The 20,742-nt window shown below is 40.0% G+C and overlaps 1 protein-coding gene and 2 pseudogenes across 3 annotated transcripts in view; 2 read left to right on the top strand and 1 right to left on the bottom strand.

Annotated features, from left to right (window-relative positions):
- The window catches only part of RALGPS2 (Ral GEF with PH domain and SH3 binding motif 2), a 239,763-nt gene that overhangs the window by 162,762 nt on the left and 56,259 nt on the right, over positions 1–20,742 (bottom strand). For 2 of the 3 annotated variants that reach the window (XM_030935726.1, XM_030935728.1), the window contains exon 1: positions 19,568–19,834. The exons of the other annotated variant lie outside the window; for it this stretch is intronic. The gene's annotated coding sequence lies outside the window, so the exon portion shown is untranslated. Of the gene's footprint in view, positions 1–19,567; positions 19,835–20,742 lie in introns of those variants that run through there. 3 annotated transcript variants of the gene reach the window in all.
- On the top strand, positions 113–1,263 carry LOC104672013 (annotated as a pseudogene).
- On the top strand, positions 18,600–19,675 carry LOC104672027 (annotated as a pseudogene).

The raw sequence follows: 20,742 nt of genomic DNA, 5'->3' as shown, positions 1-20,742 counted from the left end.
TTAGTGACTATTAACATGATAATTAATGTAATACAGGCTCTCCGTGGATCGTGCGGGGCCTGAGCCTCTCTGCTGGAGCAGGGTTTGCTCACGCCAGCTCGCTCCTGCTGCCATGCCCACCACCACTGAGGGGGAGTTAAAGGAGTTGGATGCTCAGCATCGCTGGCAGCCGCTGTACCTGATGATCACAGTTGTCTTAAACTGCAAAATGCTGAGAATGATTATATTAATGCCAGCTTAGTTGACATAGCAGAAGCACAAAGAAGTTACATCTTAACACAGGGTCCACTTCCTAACGCATGCTGCCATTTCTGGCTTATGGTTTGGCAGCAGAAGACCAAAGCAGTTGTCATGCTGAACCACATTGTGAAGAAAGAATTGGTTAAACATGCACAGTACTGGCCAAAAGATGACCAAGAGATGCTGTAAAGAAACAGGATTCAGTGTGAAGCTCTTGTCAGAAGATGTGAAGTCGTATTATACAGTACATCTACTACAAATAGAAAATATCAACAGTGGTGAAACCAGAACAATATCTCACTTTCATTACACTACCTGGCCAGATTTTGGAGTCCCTAAATCACCAGCTTCATTTCTCAATTTCTTGTTTAAAGTGAGAAAATCTGGCTCGTGGAACCCTGACCATGGGCCTGCAGTGATCCACTGTAGTGCAGGCATTGGGCACTCTGGCACCTTCTCTCTGGTAGACACTTGTCTTGTTTTGATGGAAAAAGGAGACGATATTAACATTAAACAAGTGTTATTGAACATGAGAAAATACCGAATGGGTTTTATCTCAGACCCCAGATCAACTGAGATTCTCATACATGGCTATAATATAAGGAGCAAATGTATAAAGGGAGATTCTAGTATACAGAAATGATGGAAAGAACTTTCTAAGGAGACTTATCTCCTGCTTTTGATCATTCACCAAACAAAATAATGACTGAAAAATACAATGGGAACAGAATAGGTCTAGAAGAATAAAAACTGACAGGTGACTGATGTACAGGCCTTTCTTCTAAAATGCAAGATGCAATGGAGGAGAACAATGAGAGTGCTCTACCGAAATGTATTCGAGAGGACAGAAAGGCCACCACAGCTCAGAAAGTGCAGCAGATGAAACAGAGGCTAAATGAGAATGAACGAAAAAGAAAAAGGCCAAGATTGACAGACACCTAATATTTATGACTTGAGAATATTCTGCAGCTACAAATTTTGAACCACTGATGTGCAAAGCAAGACCTGAAGCCCACTCTGGAAACTAAAATGAGGCTTGCTAACCCTCTAGATTGCCTCACAGTTGTTTGTTTACAAAGTAAACTTTACATCCAGGGGATGAAGAGCACCGACCAGCATAAGACTTTGCAGAACCTTTAATGTGACATGTTGTTAAGTGTTTATAATACATGTATGAAACGCAGAAAGATACACAAGAAACAAATTAGGAAAGATTACTTTGTATTGTACTGCCATTCCTACTGTATTTTTATACTTTTTGGCGGCATTAAATACTATTGTTAAATAAAAAAAATATATATATAAAGACTAAACATCTTTTCATATACTTAGCATATCTTCTGTGGTGAGGTATCTATCAAATATTTTGCAGATTTTAAAAAATTGGATTGTTGGTGTTTAGTTGAGAGTTCATTAGTATATATTCTATATACAAGGTCTTAATCACGCATTTGATTTGCAAGTATTTTCTCCCATCCTGCAGCCTGTCTTTTCATTCTCTTAAGAATTCTCTTTTTGGCCAGGCATGGTGGCTCACACGTGTAATCCCAGCACTTTGGGAGTCTGAGGTGGGTGGATCACCTGAGGTCAGGAGTTCAAAACCAGCCTGGGCAACATAGTGAAACCCCATCTCTACTAAAAATACAAAAATCAGCCAGGTGTGGTGGGTGGCACATGCCTGTAGTACAAGCTACTTGCGAAGCTGAGGCAGGAGAATTGCTTGAACCCAGGAAGTGAAAGTTGCAGTGAACCAAGATCACACCACTGCAGTCCAGGCTGGGTGACAGAATGAAGCTCAAAAAAAAAAAAAGAATTCTCCCTGGAAGAGCACATTTTCAATTTGATAAAAAAAAATCATTTTATCAATGTGCTATTTTATGGATCATGCTTTTGGTGTTATAACTAAAAATAATTTTGCCTGACTCAAGATAAAGATTTTGTCCTAATTTTGCCAAAAGTTTGTAATTTTAGGCTTTACCATTTAGGTCTTTGATTCATTTTGAGTTCATTTTCACAAACAGTGCAAGATATAGACTGAAGTTCATTTGTCTGCATTTGGATATCCAATTGTGCCAGCATTATTTGTTGAATAGACTATCCTTTCTCTGCTGAACTGCCTTTGCACCTTGCCAAAATTCAGTTGTCCATTTATGTACTGGCTTACTTCTGGATTCTGTTCTATTCCATTGATCTATTTTGCCATCCTTATACAAATACAACATTGTTTTGACCACTTCAGATTTATAATAAATTGTGATGTTAGATAGCATTAGACCTCCAACTTTGTTCTTCTTTTTTCAAAGCTGTTTTGGCTATTCTACGTCCTTTATGTTTCCACATGAATTTCAGAATCAGCTTGTCAATTCCTATCCCCCTGCCCCAAAAAAAGCGTGCTAGCATTTTCATTGGAATCGCATTGATCAATTTAGGGATAACTGTCATCTTAGCAACAATGACTCTTCTCACCCATAAACAAAGAATATCTCCCCACTTATCTAAGTCTTCTTTACTTTCTTACTACAATGCTGTGTAGTTTACAGTATTTCATATCTGATACTATTATCAATGGTACTGGTTTCATTACATTTCAATTTCTAACTGCTCATTGCTAAATAAATACAATTGATATTTATAGACTGACTCTGTAATCCACAACTTTATTAAATTCACTTAGTCCCAAAAATTTTGCAGCATATTCCATCAGATTTTCTACAGACAATCACGTCGTCTACAAAGAAGATATTTTACTTCCTCCTTTCCAATCTGGATGTCTTTTCTTTTCTTTTTGAGATGGAGTCTCACTTTGTCGCCCCGGCTGGAGTACAGTGGTGCGCCCTCCCAGTTTCAACTGATCCTCCTGCCTCAGCCTCCTGAGTACCTGGGATTACAGGCACCCGCCATCATGTTGGGTTAATTTTTTTTGTATTTTTAGTAAAGACAGGGTTTCACCATGTTGGCCAGGCCGGTCTCGAACTCCTGAACTCAAGTGATCCACCCCTGCTCTCCAGCCTCTCTAAGTGTTGGCATTACAGGCGTGAGCCAGCACACCCAGTCTATTTTTCTTGACTGTATTGGCTGCAATGCAACTCCAGCACGCTGTGAAACAGAAGTGGTGAGAGTAGCCATCTGTTTTGTTGCTGGTCTTAGGGAAAAAGCATTCGGTCTTTCACCATTATAACCTTGGGCAAGTTGGTTAGCCTCTCTGTGCCTCAGTTTCTACATCTCTACAATGAAGGTAACAGAAACATCCAATGAGTTAATACAGGTAAAATGCTTAGAACACCAAGCATCTATTAAATGCTCAATGTATTATTATTCACACTGTATAAGACAATATTTTCTAACTCTGTATAAGACAATATTTTCTAACTCCTTATACCTTATCTTGTTTACCCAGCCCCCACCCACACAAGATTACTCTGCTCTAAGTGAATCAGCAAGGAGATTAACTATAGACTCTTTTAGTTGCAAAAAAATCAAATTACCTCAAATATCATTACATATATATTACTTATTGAACATTTGTTATATGCTTAGCATTGTTCTAAGCTTTCCACGTGTCATTCTCACTTAATCCTCACATCAATCCAGTGAGAAAAGGTATTGTTACGATGCTCATTTTACAGGTGAGAAAGATTTGAGACAGAGAGGTTAAGCAGTTTGCCCAAGGTTGCAGGGGCTGGTAAAACAGCCAGAATTCTAATGTCAAATGTCTAACACCAAAGCCTACAATCTTTCCTGGGGGTGGGGAGGAATGAATGTAGTCTCAAGAAGGGCAGGAGCCACAGAAGTACTGAAGGAAGAACAGCATCTACAGTGCCAGAAACTAGAATCTTCACTCTCGTGTTGTGTGCCTCTCTCTCAAACCACATGGTTTCTCTCAGAATTTTGCACTTCTCTCAGCACATATGCCCTACTCTTTTATAGTTACCAAATGGCTTCCTTATCTCCTTTATCATTTCTGTAATTCATAGCTTCTGTTTACATCTACTTTCCATTCCTTTAAACTTTAGTTTTACAGGACTCTACACCAACACATCTTTCCAGCTTCAGCTCCCATGGCTCAATGGCAAATTAACTCCATGTTTTCTATAACTGACTATAAATTTTCCCAACTAGACAATCCTGGGTTTTTAGGTGGCTGATGAATTAGCAGCCCTTAGGTCAAATGCCCACTGCTGGACCAATCCACTGCAATACAGTTTTATATGGTTAAAAAAAAAATTGGTATTGAGGTCTGTTCTTCGGCAATGTACTGTAGAAAAAGCAGATTTCCTCCAAAGGAACTGTGGGCAAGCCAGAATTATAAATTACATATCTAGGATACTGGCTCAGATAAATCACTACTACTCCGGGACTCAAAAGTCTTGCCAGGATTTCTAATCTACTTAGTTATAGTAATTAAGTAGTTATAAATACAAATTTTGGTTGTTACTAAGGGGATCATATAATTTACAGCATCACACAAGACATGAAATACAGGTCCAGTGACTATTAAGTCAAAGGTTGCCATACTCCATCAAGAGTACCACAACTGAGGAGAAAAACCCACTATCGTCTATTATTTCAAATACTGTTCAGAGTCAGAAGTAGTATCAATGACCCTATTCATCCTTATAGCTATATCTGTTAGGCGGTATTGGAATCAAGCAGATGAAGGGGCTAGGTTTGTTAACTTGATTCCTAGAGCCAGTTCAGCTGTCCAAACTGTTTAGATAAACAAGTGCAGCACAGATGGCTTCATTAGTACTGCTTGTTCCCTGAAGTCCAAACCTTCAAAGTGGTATCTTTAAAAACCTTTTGGCAATGAGTTCTATCTGTCACCTTTTGGCTCTCTTGAAGAAATGAAATAGAGTGACACGCTAAGCTAGTGAATAACAATATGTACTACCATTTCAATTCTAATTTCCCCTGCTTCATTTCTAAGGACTGAATATTTAGTCCTACCGCATCAAATGTACTGTATTTCCCACCAAATTCCAAACAAACCCTTCAATCCAAATCGTGCCAACAAAACCGAGTTCCTGTTGCCACATCTTGAGTCATGCTGTTTCAATAATCAGTACGTTCTTTCCACCTAAATGAAACACATTCCTTAAGGACCACTCCTCCTGTCCTCACTGAGCCTCTTCTTCTGTGAACTGCTAATGCTCTTCAATCTGACACAAAACAACATATTGTTTTATGTTATTTACTGTGGTTTCACATATAAGACTGCCTCTCACCAAGAAGACATGAACAACAATACTTCCATGATAACACTCGCAAGTACTGTGCTTACAAGAAAACATTAAAAAATGCCAGTGACCAAAACAAGCAAGTCAGAAGCAGAGTTTCTTATCCATAATATATCCTCAAAATGTTTCTCTTTAAGTAGACTTATTCCTGTCCCTCTAGCTTTAAGAGATAGGATCTAAACTACACAAACATACAAAAATATATCAGCATATCAAAATTGCAAAAAAAAAACCTTACTAATCACCCACCTACAAACCCCTAAATTATCTATGAGTATTTCAGCACATCCACAAAACTGTAGCTTAAGAAAAGCAATAGAGAACATACAGATTTGTCATGTAAGCTAATTCCAGAAGGCAAAAAAATGTTCTAGACAAATCCTGGAAATCTAAATCAGGACTGGAAGAGGTATACAAATAATTTACTCCAGTAACCCTAGAGATCTAGAATAACCACAGATGCAACAGAATCTGGGCTATAATTACACCTGATCTTCAAAATTCTGAAAGAAAGAGTAAAAGAAATCCTTACAATGATCCTATGAGAAGGCACTATTATACCCATTTACAAATAAAAAAGGTGAATGTTAAATTAAGTAACTTGCCCAGATTCATACAGACTTTCATCAAAGAATTATAACCATTGCCTATCCTTAAAAAATTTAATTTTAACTTAGTAAACTATATTGACTGATCCCAAGAACATGTAGATACTTATTAGAAATTTAAGGAAACATAAAATTCAAATTTAGTTTTGATGTTCACATTCCTTTCAATGCAAATTTAAGATATACATCTATTAGCCGACCTCCATGGCTCACACGTGCAATCCTAGCACTTTGGGAGGCCAAGGCGGGTGGACTGCCTAAGCTCAGGAGTTCGAGACCAGCCTGGGTAACATGGTGAAACCCCGTCTCTACTAAAATACAAAAAATTAGCCGGGCATGGCAGCATGCGCCTGTAATCCCAGCTACTTGGGAGGCTGAGACAGGAGAATCGCTTGAACCTGGGAAGTGGATGTTGCAGTGAGCCAAGACCGTGCCACTGCACTCCAGCGTGGGCGATGGAATGAGACTCCATCTCAAAAAAATATAGATATATTCATCTATTAGAAAATAAAACTGATAATTTTTGACTAGACCCAACCAAAATCCAAAGCCATATTGTTTTCCTAGCCAGCTCATTTGAGCATATCACTACTTGTTCGAAAATCATTAATGTGGCCAAGCATGGTGGCTCACGCTGTAATCCCAGCACTCTGGGAGGCTGAGGCAGGAGGATCACTTGAGCCCAGGAGTTTAAAACCAGCCTAGGCAACATAGTAGAGACGATGTCTCTACAAAAGACAAAAAAAATTAGCCAGGTTTGGTGGTGTGCACCCATAGTCCCAGCTACTTGGGAGGCTGAGGCAGGAGGATCACTTCAGCCTGGGAGGTCAAGGCTGCAGTGAGCTGTGATCATGCTATTGGATTCCAGTCTGGGTGACAGAGTAAGACTCTGTCTCAAAAGAAAAAAAAAATCATTAATATCATTTAACTTTTTGACAACTGTTTAACTATCTGGGTAAAAAGACAAAAATTAGATCTTACATTAAAATAAGATGAATTAAAAATGAAAAATATTTAAGCCATAAAAATACTAGAAGTAAACGCAGGTGAATTTTAAAATATATTTTGACATAGGAAAGGCTTTCTAGGACTCACAATAGAAACAGAAACAAGAGATTGATCATCTGGTTAAACGCGGCACTGGCCAGATGTGATGGCTCACGCCTGTAATCCCAGCACTTGGGGAGGCTGAGATGGGTGGATCACGAGGTCAGGAGTTCAAGACCAGCCTGGCCAAGATGGTGAAACCCCATCTCTACTAAAAATACAAAAAAAATTAGCTAGGCGTGGTGACGGGCACCTGCAATCCCAGCTACTTGGGAGGCTGAGGCAGAGAATTGCTTGAACCTGGGAGGTGGAGGTTGCAGTGAGCCGAGATCATGCCACCAGCATTCCTGCCTGGGCGACAGAGCAAGACTTCGTCTCAAAAAAAGGTGCAAGACAGTGAAATACATGTATTTCATCAATTCTTAGATGTGCGTTTTCTTACCTTTTAAAATCTCTGAAATTAGGATTAGGATGCCTCTTAAAATCTAATGTCATTTCTTATTTTTAGATGTACATAAGTAGTGCCTCTTGCAACTGAAGCCATTTTAGATTCAATGAAATACAGTAAGTTGGGTGACAAAAGATAAAAGAGGGAAAAGTAAAACAAGAGACAAAGAGCCAATATTTTTAATACATAAAGACTTCTTACACATTAATGTGAACTAGTAGGGTGCTTCAACTGCATTGATTAATTTCTTAAGTTAGGGATTAACTGTATTATTCTTCATATGCTTTTGGTTTTGTTTTTTAAAACAGGGTCTCCCTCTATTGCCCAGGCTGAAGTGCAGTGGCTCAATCATGGCCACTGCAGCCTTGATCTCCCGGACTCCAATTCTCCAGCCTCGGCCTCCTGAGTAGCTGGGACTACAGACACACACCACCTTGCCTGGCTAATTTTTTTGCATTTTTTTGTAGAGACAGGGTTTCACCACATTGCCCAGGCTGGTCTTAAACTCTTGGGCTCAAGCAATCCGCCCACCTTGGCCTCCCAAAATGCTGAGATTACAGCTGTGAGCCACCGCGCCTGACTCTACACACTTTTTTGTACAACTATTTCATTAAAAGACTTTTAAAAGATTGAACAAAAAGAATGGGTAGGATGTGAAGAGAAAACTGGAGAAAGTAGTATAATATCACACATGTGAAAACTGTGTGAAAATTTTTTAACATTTATACTTTCATTGAAAATGTTTAAAATGCAAATCAAGTGCAGTGGCTCACATCTTTAATCCCAGCACTTTGGGAGGCCGAGGTGGCTGGATCACTTGAGGTCAGGAGTTCAAGAACAGCCTGGCCAATAAGGTGAAGCTCTGACTCTACTGAAAATACAAAAATTAGCCAGGCATGGTGGCGGACACCTGTAATCCCAGCTACTTGGGAGGCTGAGGCAGGAGAATCGCTTGAAGCCAGGAGGCGGAGGCTGCAGTGAGCCGAGATCACCACAGCACTCCAGGCTGGGTGACACAGTGAGACTGTCTCAAAAAAAAAAAACTCAAAAAAAAAAAAAACACACACACACACAAATTAAAAGAATTAGAGAGCACTTATTACATAACACATCAACACATACACATTTTTAAAGCTAACTGCCAAGTGAGTAAGGGCATAGAGAAACAAACATGCACACCATAAGCGAGTATGCAAACATCCTTAACCTCCAAATAACTTTCTTTTTAGGAATTCATCAAAAGGAAACCTACAAAAAAAAGATATTACAGGAAGAGCTGTAAAAAAAAGATGTTAACTCTATCACCATTAATACTATCTAAAAGAAACAACCTAAATGCTCATCAAGAGTTTAAATGATGATACAGATGATACATTCACACAATACAATGCTACCACTAAAAATGATAGTAGAGAGAAACTATCTTTGAATGCAACACAATTATCCCCAGAAGTATACAAATACTTTTGATGTAAGTACAAGAATATTTTGCTTATTTTTATTTTTTATGGTTTCATTTGTTTTACTTTTGAGACATACAAACATAATGTACATATCTAAGGTATTCTGTGTGATGAATTTTACCATGTAGATACCCACGTAACCACCAATCAAATATGGTGAAACCCCGTCTTTACTAAAAAAAAAAAAAAAAAAAAAAAAAAAAGTAGCTGGGCATGGTGGCATATGCCTATAATCCCAACTACTCAGGAGGCTGAGGCAGGAGAGCTGCTTGACCCAGGAGGCGGAGGTTGCAGTGAGCTGAGATCACGCCACTGCACTCCAGCCTGGGCTACAGTCTCAAAAAAAAAAAAAAAAAGAAAGAAAGAAAAGAAAAGAAAACATAGACATTTCCAGCACTCTAGAAGGTTCTTCTTTGTTGTTCCTCTTACCCTTCTAGCCCCAACTCCTAAACACCATGCTCATGCTTCTATCACCACACGAGTTTGACCTTGCCCTAAACTTTATGTAAATGAAGTCATGAAATAACTACTTCTATTAATTATTAATCTACTATTTTAATTACTTCTATTAATTAATCTACTAACTATTAGGCATCCTAATTTCAGTATGACTTCATGAAGTACATACTCTTTTGTGTCTGGTTTCTTTTGCTCACCATTTTATCTGTGATATTCACCCATGTTTGCTGAGTACAGCCACAGTTCATTCTTTTCCACTACTGTACAGTGTTACACTATAAGGCTATACCACAAATTATTTATCCAATTTTTTTGTTGTTGTTGTTGACAGACTGGGAGTGATGACGAAGTTGCTATGGACATGCCCTGTTTGCTATGGCTTTGGCAGTTTTATAACTTATTTTTATTTTATTGCCTCTTAATTTCATTTTAACTACTTCTATTAATAAAATAAAAAAGATCAACCAACCAGAAAAAATAAAGAAAAAAAGATCTGCTATCCCACCACACAGACAACGACTCTTAACATTTTTAACATTTATAGTTCACATAACTGAGATCTTGCTATACATGCTATTTTTTTTCTAAATCAACTCCTTCTTTTAGTTATTTTCTCCCTTTTTTCTCTCCCTCTCCCTATTTTAGACCAATAAGAAAATGAACATTTACATTTAGTGTGCAACATTTTCCACCTTACAAAATCGTCTAAACACAACAGACATAAAGGTTTCAGAGTTGTTTGCTTCATACAAATACTTGGTATATCCCTCTTCATCTTGCTCTTCTCAAATATTATGGCAACACCGTCATATCACTGATTATTTTTCCTACCTTTAACAGCTTTGCTGAGATATAATTCACATACCATACAATTCACCCATTGAAAATGTACAAGTCAATGGTTTATAGCATATTCACAGACGTACAACCAACAACAGTCAATTTTAGAACATTTTCATCATCTCAGAAAGAAATCCACACCCTTTAGCTACCACCCCCTTTCCCCTGCTACTAGCCTAAACCACTAATCTGTTTTCTACCTCTAACTGCTAGTCTAGGAGAGGAACTGCTGGGTCATATGGCAACTCTATGTTAAAATATTTGAAGAAGTGCCTCATGGTCTTCCAAAGAAGCTACATCCATTTACATTCCCACGAGTGTATGAGGATCCCAATTTCTTAACATCCTTGCCTACACTTATTATCTAACTTTTTCATTCAAGCCATCCCAGTGGTGTAAAGTGGTATCTCACTGTGGTTTTGATTTCATTTTCCTGATAGCTAATAACATCAAGCATCTTTTCATGTGCTTATTGGCCACTTGCTTATCTTTGAGAAATTTCTATTCAGCTCCTTTGCCTGTTTTTAAACTGAGTTGTCTTTTCATTACTGAGTTATAAGAGTGTTTATACATTCTAAGTTTCTTGTTACATACAACTTGCAAATATTTTCTCCAATTCTGTGTATTGTCTTTTCACATTCTTGATGGCATCCTTCGGAGCACAAAAAATTTAATTTTCAAGTTCAATTTACCTCTTGTTTTCTTTGTTGCTCCTGCTTTTGGTGTCATATATAAGAATCCTTCACCTATTCCAAGGTCATAAAGATTTACCCCTATGTTTTCTTCTGATGCACACATATACTGATTTCTATTATGTCTATGCCCAGACATGAAATTGGTGGATCACAGACAGAGCACATACAGATACAGTTTTAGGCAAATGCTGCCAAAGAATTTTCCAAAGTGGCTGTACCAATTTTCAAACCCACTTGAAATGTATAAGGGTTCCAAATGCTCTACATTCTTGTCAACACTTTGTATTTCAGATTTTTTAATTAACACCATTCTGGCGGGTATGTAGTGGTATCATATTATAGTTTTAATTTGCAGTTTTCTGAAAATTATGTATCAGTACTTTTTAACCTTGGCGATCTGAACAATTCATTTTCTAAAAAGCCTGTTCCAGTCTTTCGCCCATTTGTTTTAAAGCTGGGTTGTCTGAATTCTTTTGTATTGATTTGCATACTTTTAAATATACTCTATATACGAGTCCTCTGACAGATATAAGTATTGCAAACACCTCTTCCAGTGTGCTACTTGCCTTTTTTCTCTCTTAATAGTATTCTTTAATGAATAGACGTTCTTATTTAATGAAATAGTCTTTTCTGGTTAGCACTTTTTGCATCCTAGTTTAAAAAGCCTTTGCCTCCAAGAGGGTCATACAGATAATTTTCCATGTCTTGTTTTAGAAATTTTCATATTAAATCTATAGCTCCTTCAAGGAGCAAAGAATCTCTATTTAGAGAACTATTTCTGATAATGGGGGAAAAAGAAAGCTTCACAACCGATTTCATGAAGTCAGTGTAATTTTGAATTCAAAATACACCCATATAAACCTCACTGATAAATGTAGATCTTAAAGAACTCTAAGACACCAGCAAGTCAAATTCAGCAGTGTGGGTGAAAAAATGCACCACAGCTAAATACGGTTTAACTCAGGAATGCAAAGATGGTTCAACAGGAGATAATCTATTAATGTAATACATCCTATTAACAGATTAATGGAAAAGATGATCATCTCTACCTGCAAAGAAAAAGCACCCGATGATTTCAACACTTTTATGTTTTAAAAAAAAAAAAAACAAAAAACAAAAAAAAAAACCTCTTAGAAAACTAGTATGACAAAGCATATCTACCAAAAGTCTTAAGTCATCAAAACCAATATTAAGGCATTATAATTAATGATGAAATGTTAAAGGTACTCCTATTAAAATCAGGAACATGGCTGAGCGCGGTGGCTCACCCCTGTAATCCCAGCACGTTGGGAAGCCAACGCAGGCGGATCATGAGGTCAGGAGATCAAGACCATCCTGGCTAACATGGTAAAACCATCTCTACTGAAAAAACAAAAAATTAGCTGAGTGTGGTGGCACGGGCCTGTAGTCCCAGCTACTTGGGAGGATGAGACAGGAGAATTGCCTAAACCCAGGAGGCAGAGGTTGCAGTGAGCTAAGATCGCACCACTGCACTCCAGCCTAGGCAACAGAGTGAGACTCCATCTCAAAAAAAAAGAAAAAAAATCAGAACAAAAAATTCAGAATCACGTATCGCAAGGGAGCCCTTACTGCTGCCTGGCAATCATACTCTCCCTCTTCTATTCACTTTTTTACTTTTTGACAAATGGCTATGTCATGTAGTATTCCTTCTCAAACCTCTAATACATATTCCCATTCTTCCTTACTCTCAGATGATGAGCTTGGTCTCTATATACAAAGGTAAATTGAAACACTCATGAGAATGTTCTCAAGCTACCACCATCATGTGTCTATCCATATACTTGTCTTTTCTCCTATTTCTATAGTAACTCTCGCTACTCCTGGTAAAGCAAAGGCTAATCCTTCTGCTTGTACAAGATCAGGTGTCAGCAAACCACAGTCCATACTGCTTATGCCTGCTTTCATTTGACAACAGCAAAGCTGAGTAGCAGTAATGGATTGTATTGCCCAAAATGCCTAAAATACTATCTAACCTTCAAAGAAAAAGTTTGCTGACCTCTAAACTAGATCATATCTCCTCTCCATATAATCATGAACGCTGCTGGTTGCAAGTGCCCACTAAATTCAGTGCAGAAGAAATAAAGTAAAATCCCTACAAGATACATAAAATATCAGGGACATATCAGATATACTGAAGACAAAAGATCCCAGGGCCAGATCACGTATGAAGCATGAAGATTTTGAATGGCAGAAGACTTTTCAACAACCACTTCAAACTAGAAAATCAGGCCAGACATGGTGGCTCACACCTGTAATCCCAGTACTCTGAGAGGCCAAGGTAGGTGGATCACTTGAGTCAGGAGTTTGAGACTCGTCTGGCCAACATGGTGAAATGCCATCTCTACTAAAATTACAAAAATTAGCCTGGTGTGGTAGCACACGCTTGTAATCCCAGCTATCTGGGAGGCTAAGGCAGGAGGATCACTTGAACCCAGGAGGCGGAGGGTGCACTGAGCCAAGATCACATCACTGCACTCCAGCCTGGGGGACAGAGGAGACTCTGTCTCAAAAACACAAAAACCAAAACAACCAGAAAATTATAATCATCTGTTAAATTTGGAGAGAAAATTATTTTTACCTTGGAATTCTATACCTATCCCTGCCACATTATCAACCAGGTGTCAAAGCAGAAGGAAAATATTTTCAGCAATACACACATCTCAAAAAGTTTACCTCTTCATATACTCTTTCTTGAAAGTTACCAAAGGATGCATTTCACTAAAACAAAGGAGTAAATCAAGAAAGTAGAGGACATGGATCCAGAGATCACAGGCTCCAACAAAGAAAAATGGCAAAAAGAATTCTCAGAATCAGCTGGGTACAGTGGCTCACGCCTGCAATCCCAGCACTCTGGGAGCCCGAGGTGGGCAAATCACTTGAGGTTGGGAGTTCGACACCAGCCTGACCAACATGGAGAAACGTGTCTCTACTAAAAATACAAAACTAGCCAGGTGTGGTGGCGCATGCCTGTAATCCCAGCTACTTGTGAGGCTGAGGCAGGAGAACTGCTTGAACCCGGGAAGGAGAGGTTGTGGTGAGCTGAGATCATGCCATTGCACTCCAGCCTGGGCAACAAAAGCAAAACTCTGTCTCCAAAAAAATAAAAAATAAAAAAATAAAAAGAATTCTCAGAATCATGATGAAGGGAAGTCACAAGTATAGCTACACAGAGTAAGTGGTGGGCAAAAGTGCAGATTTGAGCAAGAAGAGAGCTCAAGAAGAATTTCATTCTTTTTTAAAAAACTGAGTGGTCAATTAATTACCTGATGTGTTTGATGATATTGGGACACTTTGTAGAAAAAAAATCAGAGACAAATAGGAAACCAAGAAATAAGAAAAAAATCAACTCCAAGAAATATAATCATAGTACACTGTAAGGTTCCACTGTAAACATATTTACAAAGTCATAATAATGTAAACAAACGCTGATTTAATCAAAAGCATGACTATATTGGGAAGACAGTGGGAAAGAAATCTCAAGGTGGCACAAGAATCCTAAAGCATAGACTCATCTACCACAGCAGAAAGCCAATAGATAACATCTAAAATTGAAAAACAGGGCCAGGCGTGGTGGCTCACACCTGTAATCCCTGCACTTAGGGAGGCCGGGGAGAGCAGGTCAAGAGTTGATGTCAGGAGTTCGCAGCCTGGCCAACATGGTGAAACCCCATCTCTACTAAAAATACAAAAATTAGCCAGGCGTGGTGGCACATGCCTGTAATCCCAGCTACCTGGGAAGCTGAGGCAGGAGAATCAGTTGAACCCAAGAAGCGGAGGCTGCAGTATGCCAAGATCATGCCACTGCACTTCAGCCTGGGCGACAGAGCAATACTCCATCTCAAAAAATAAACAAATAAAATTGAAAAACAAACAGTAAAAGCATATCATTTTTAAATTATGTAAATAAATATCAGAAGAAGCACCTATGGTTGCTCTGAGAGCAGGACACAGGAGGGAAAGTCATGAAGAGATGAGACAGAGGACTGGAGTTTTAATTACAGGTTATCTGAGTACCTGGCTTGGGGCCAGAAAAATTCAGATTTCAAATCTTGTTGAATTTCAGATTTTGTCAGATTTTGGAAGACTTGCATTGCCAGTTAGGCATCCGAAATCCAAATATTTAAAACTCAAAATGCTCCAATGAACATTTTCTTTGAGAGTCATGCTGACACTCAGAAAGTTTAACATTTTGGATTTCAGATTTTCAGATTCGGGATGCTCAACCTGTATAACCCTTGTAGTACAATTTTCTTTCTAACTGCACAGCTGTATAAGTCAAATATTAATTTTTTTAAAAAAGGGAACAAAACCAGGGGTCCTTTGTTATTCATAACAATTAATACCCCACAAATATCTGAGCATCACTATGTGTCAGATACTTTTCTAGGTGCTAGGAAGACAACAGTGGACAAAATAAGCCCTTGCTCTCCTGAAGCTTACAATCAGAGAGGGAGGCAGATAATAAACTATTGTATGTTCTAATGTCAGATAAAGCAATGATGTAAAAATAAATAAATAAAGCAAGGCAAAGGCACAGAGTACGATGGGGGATGCTATTTAACAGGGTTTTCAGAAAAGACTTCTTCCAGAACAACAAAAGGAAATCCAACTGAAGAAAATCTGTTCTGAAAAAAAAAAAAAGTCATGTAAGTGAAATAACAGAAAACTATCAATTAAATTCAAGATGAGAGATTCAAGTCTTTTACACTCCAAAACAATGTATTACTCAAAAGCCAGAACCAAAAGTTTCTCTGTAATGAAATAAACTGCCAAGCCTCCTCAAGCTAAGTCATATGAATACTGCTATATCCACATACCTGTATGTCTATATAGATCGTTCCCATATCCCTAACTAGGTACTTACTAAAGTAACTATGTAAATTTATATTCAAACTTTTTTCTTTCCATAGAATAGGTAAATGTAACACATTTTAAATTCCAGTGTTTTATCTCTATTATGTAGTTAAAAGTTTTCCTAAACCAAAAGCTCAAGACATTAAATCAAAAAAGATTCCACATTGATTCCACGGTACTAAAATTTATCACACCCAATCTTTATTCTCTCACTAAAAAGGAAACAACAGGAAATTTAAGACACATTTAAAGAAACAATTTATAGGGTAATGCAATACATTCATTTTCCTCTCCAAGGAACCTCAGGTTGGGGTAGTTTCAAGCTATTTGAATTATCTTTCATTGAAAATTAACTTAAAGTAGTCAGATTAAAGTGAAAATTTTATTCCAAATACAGGCATTACACAATATCTCATATTCAAAAAATGGATACATTTCAACATATCTTATTCTCAAACCGTGTATCATTAAAATTAAAAGTAAACCCAAACCATGTGTCTATTTTACATAGCAAAAAAAAAAAAAAAAAAAGCATGCTTTGGGAGAAAATAAACGAGTTTAAAGTTTAACTCACAAAAGAAAACAAATTTGATTAAATAAATTTCAATTAATAGTTTAGTTTAAGGTTTAAAAGTTATTTTAAAAATTTCTGGAAAACCAGATTGTCAAGGAATTGGTTCACTCATAGCCAGAAAGAAAAAGGTGATATTTTAAAATTTTAGACCAAAAAAAAATTTAGATTCCCTTATAAATAAGTGCCAAGAGAGAACATTTTCAGCAAACATTTCATTTAACTACATAAACCAAAAGAATAAGGCTATCTAACCACATGCAAACTATGCATCATCTGACTTCAGGTAGAATATTTATCTTTGGTATACTTGGTAACCAGGAACCCAAAGTATATAAACATAGGCATATTTTAAAAACATTTGTCAATGTTTTTGTTCTCCAGGCAGTAATTCCCACTATCCTCAGAAAGAGAAAAACAATATCCTTAACCAAAAAGTTATCAGAGGAGTTTCTACTTCTTAAACTTTTAAACTAACATTTTTGCCCACTTATCAACGAGTTTAAAGTTTAACTCACAAAAGAAAACAAATTTGATTAAATAAATTTCAATTAATAGTTTAGTTTAAAGTTTAAAAGTTATTTTAAAAATTTCTGGAAAACCAGATTGTCAAGGAATTGGTTCACTCATAGCCAGAAAGAAAAAGGTGATATTTTAAAATTTTAGACCAAATTTTAGACCTGTCTCTTCCCCTGTTGTGTACCCAACCTCTAGGGGACTAACTGGCACCAAGTAGGTACCCAATAAATATGTGCAGAATGAACTGAGCCTCTGGAAAAAGCTTAAGTGTTTTAAGTTGCAATAGGACAATTTCACCTATATATTCATCATTCACTACACTCAACTCTAACGACGTAATAAAAAGACTCGTACCAGGTATTTAAAAACACACACACAAATGTATTACTCACATATGTATCTGACTCACAAAGCCAGTTTTTCAGTTATATTTTCTCTCAGGAAAATTTGTTGTATTCTTTCGAGTATTACATATAAATATTAGAAAAGCATGTTGTGTCCTGACAAATGCAAGTGTTATCTTCAAATTTATGTTGCAATCTGAAAAAAATCTAGGCAAACTAAACAGTATTTCCAGAGTCCTGCCCCAAAGTATTACTAAAAGTCAAATTCCTTAATTCAATGAAAAGTGAAATAAGGCACAGTGGCTCACGCCTGTAGTCCCAGCTCCTTGGGAGCCCGAGGCGGGAGGATCGCTTGAGCTCAGGAGTTTGAGACCAGCCTCAGCCAAATAAGGAGAATCCACCTTAAAAGAAAAAAAAAAGTGGAATATAATGGAAAAAGAGCACATCTTACCGTTTAAAAACTATGCTGAATTTTAAAAAGAAAAAATGAACTAGGCTTAAAATACACTGAAATTATGTATCCCAAATGGCATTAATGCCTTTACATCTTGATATTTAGATCTGCCTAAAAAGACCTTTGAAGCTACATGATAAACTTCATGCCTACAAAGCTTGAGTTAGAGGTTATCTTTGTTAAAATAATACTGTTTGGATGTTCAGTTTTGGAAGTTTCCTCATAATTCTAAAGTAAGATATTTAGCAGTAAGAGTAATACACTTATATGTACCATTCTATAGCACTTGTTCTATAGCACTTGTACAAGCATAATTATCTTGAGTGGAACAGACTTCATAATGAGCAAGCTATGATCTGCCTAACAGCAATACTCTGCAAACACGGACTGAAAAGTTTCCTAACATTCTGATGGTCCATCTTCAAAGAAACTTGAACAGGAATCGATCTAATGGTCGATACAGAAAAATACCCAAGACAACTCACAAACACTGGTAAGAAAACAAGGCTCTCTATAGCAACTAAAGTGTTGGGGAAAAAAAATCCAGGGAGCATAAACGATAAAGCTCAATTAACTGCTGCCTGTATGTTTCTACTTTATGGTCTTAAATACACACTAGGCATTAGATATTTCTTTTAGTGTTTTTTTTTTTTAACAGAAATTTAGTATTTCAATTGCCCCTCCTCCACAGCTAACATCAGTGCCCTTTCTTTCTCCTCCCTTACCCCTCCCAGCTCAAACAAATTAACATTTGTACTAGGTACCTCCTATCAGCTCGCAGCTTCTTCCCAAACACGCCCACGTACACTGAAACTGGCCTGCGTCTACAAAACACACAGCTACAGGAAAAGAGCTTGGGGGGGAGGGGGAGCTGAGGGGGGGAATAATTCGCTCCGCACAGGTTTACGGCTATTTTCCAGAAATTAGCTCCTCGCTCATGGCTCGTGTTTCTCCCAAATCACCTCCAAAGCAACGGTGTTTATGAGCCTACCTAATCCGATACTGCAATGGAATTCCGGATATTTGCAGACAGATCTCCCGGCTTTGCATGTGTTTGATGAGATACGTTCGGAATCTCTTTTTTTCTAGAGCCCGGTTCCTGGCTGTACAGCAAGCTGACCTGAGGCTGCGGCCCCTGCCCCACACCCGGGCCGCGCGACCGGCCCGAGGCCAGCGCAGGACGCAGCCCCTCCGGGGCCGGGGCTGGCGGGGCAGCTCGGGCTGCGGGCCGCTCTGCAACAGGTCACCCTGACCGCGAGTCCGCGGGTTCGCGGGCGGCCAACTCTGCGGCCAGGCTTCTGGGCGCAGCCGCTGGGGCCAAGGGAGGGGGTGTGGCCCGGCTTCTGCTGGTCGTGGCTCCGAGGTCCGGGATCGGGCTCACCTGAAGGTAGGCTGACGCGCCGCTGGGCGTCAGAACAGCGCGGGCGGAGGCTGGGGGCTTCCGCCACCCCAGAGGGAGAGCGAGGCGGGTTCAAGGGGTCTCCGCGCCCCCGGCTTCAGGACGGCGCCCCCAAGCGGGGACCCCACGACCGCTCCGACTCTGAGAACCCGCGGCCGAGGGAGGCGCGCCCCCCAGCGCCCCTCTACCTCAGCCCCAGCTCCGCAACCCCCTCCCTGCGCGCAGGGAGAGCAGCCCCGGGGCCCGCGGCCGGCAAAGCCACACACCGCAGCGCCGCCGCCGCCGCCATTCCCCGCGCCGCCCGGGGGGCGCCGCGCACCCACCCTCCCTCCCTCCCCCGCATCGCCCCGCGGCCTGAGCCCACCGACCTGTGCAGCCGCGACCGTCGCCTCAGAGGATGGAAAGACGACGCCTGCCTCACGCTTCGCCGCCACGGCCGCCGCCTAGAGTAACGCTCGCCGACCCGAACAGTCACCGTCTCTCATTCAGCGCCCGCAGCAGCCGCCGCCGCCGCTGCCGCCGCTCGGGGGAGGAGAGTGAGCTGGAACCACCCCGTCCGCGCCAGGGGTGGGGGAAGAGAGCGGACCTGGCGGGGGCGCGCGCCAAGCGGGCGGGGCGGAGCCGCGCGCGCGCGCGCACCAACGGAGCGCGTTCCCGGGGCCCCTGAGCACTGCAGCCGTCAGGGTCTTAACCTTGCGCTTCCCGCTCGCAGCTTTTCGGCCCAGCGGAGCCCAACTGCCGCCGGGGATCTGTGTCCGCAGCGCGCGCAGCCAACCGCAACCCCCATCGCCCGGCGCCTGCTGAAAGGAGCGGCTCCCACCGGCCAAAGAAGGGGGCGGGAAGGGTTGGAAGGATGGACAGGTGGGGCGTCCGCCACCGCCTGGCCACCCGCTCCCGGCACGCGGCCCTCTGTGAAATCCGCGGTGATGTCTGTGGCCTTCAGCACCCGGCTCTTCACCTTTAAGGTCAAAGTCTGGAAGCACTTGGCCCCAAGATCAAATATCCAGCCCACGCCAGCGGTGTTTTTAGAAGTCACTGCGGACAAATGAGGGGGCTCCAGATGTGGCGAGTCACCCCACTGCCGTAGATAGGGTCATAAATTATGGTGATCAGTATCCTCACACATTAAGATACGGGAGGTGTTAGAAGTAGGCCTTTGTAGATGTCACGCAGGGTCCTACCCTTGACTTAAGGGGCAAATGACAGAAATTGGGCGGAAAGGTGTTTCAGAGAGTGTACTAAATGGGTGGCCTACTTAAAACTAGCACCATTTGATGCAGTGTTTGACTGTTAACGGAAGGTTTTAAGTGAGCCGCCTTTGTATCTGCTGTCATTAGACCATTTGGAAATAGATAATTATTTGATGATCTGCAGTTCTTTCTCTAGGTAATGTGCAGTAGAATGTGGAAAGAATACTATGTACCATCATTAAGTGTAAAACATGGAAGGACCAATAATTCACTATTCCCATTTGGTTTCTTTCCTCCCTTTAATAACCGCTAAACAGAACTGATTAATCTTGAACGTTGAAGAATGCTAATTA

The sequence above is a fragment of the Rhinopithecus roxellana genome, chromosome 8 (assembly GCF_007565055.1).
Source record: "Rhinopithecus roxellana isolate Shanxi Qingling chromosome 8, ASM756505v1, whole genome shotgun sequence".
NCBI lineage: Eukaryota > Metazoa > Chordata > Mammalia > Primates > Cercopithecidae > Rhinopithecus > Rhinopithecus roxellana.
The sequence above is the reverse complement of the archived record's forward strand: the minus strand, read 5'-3'. Positions and strand labels throughout refer to the sequence as shown.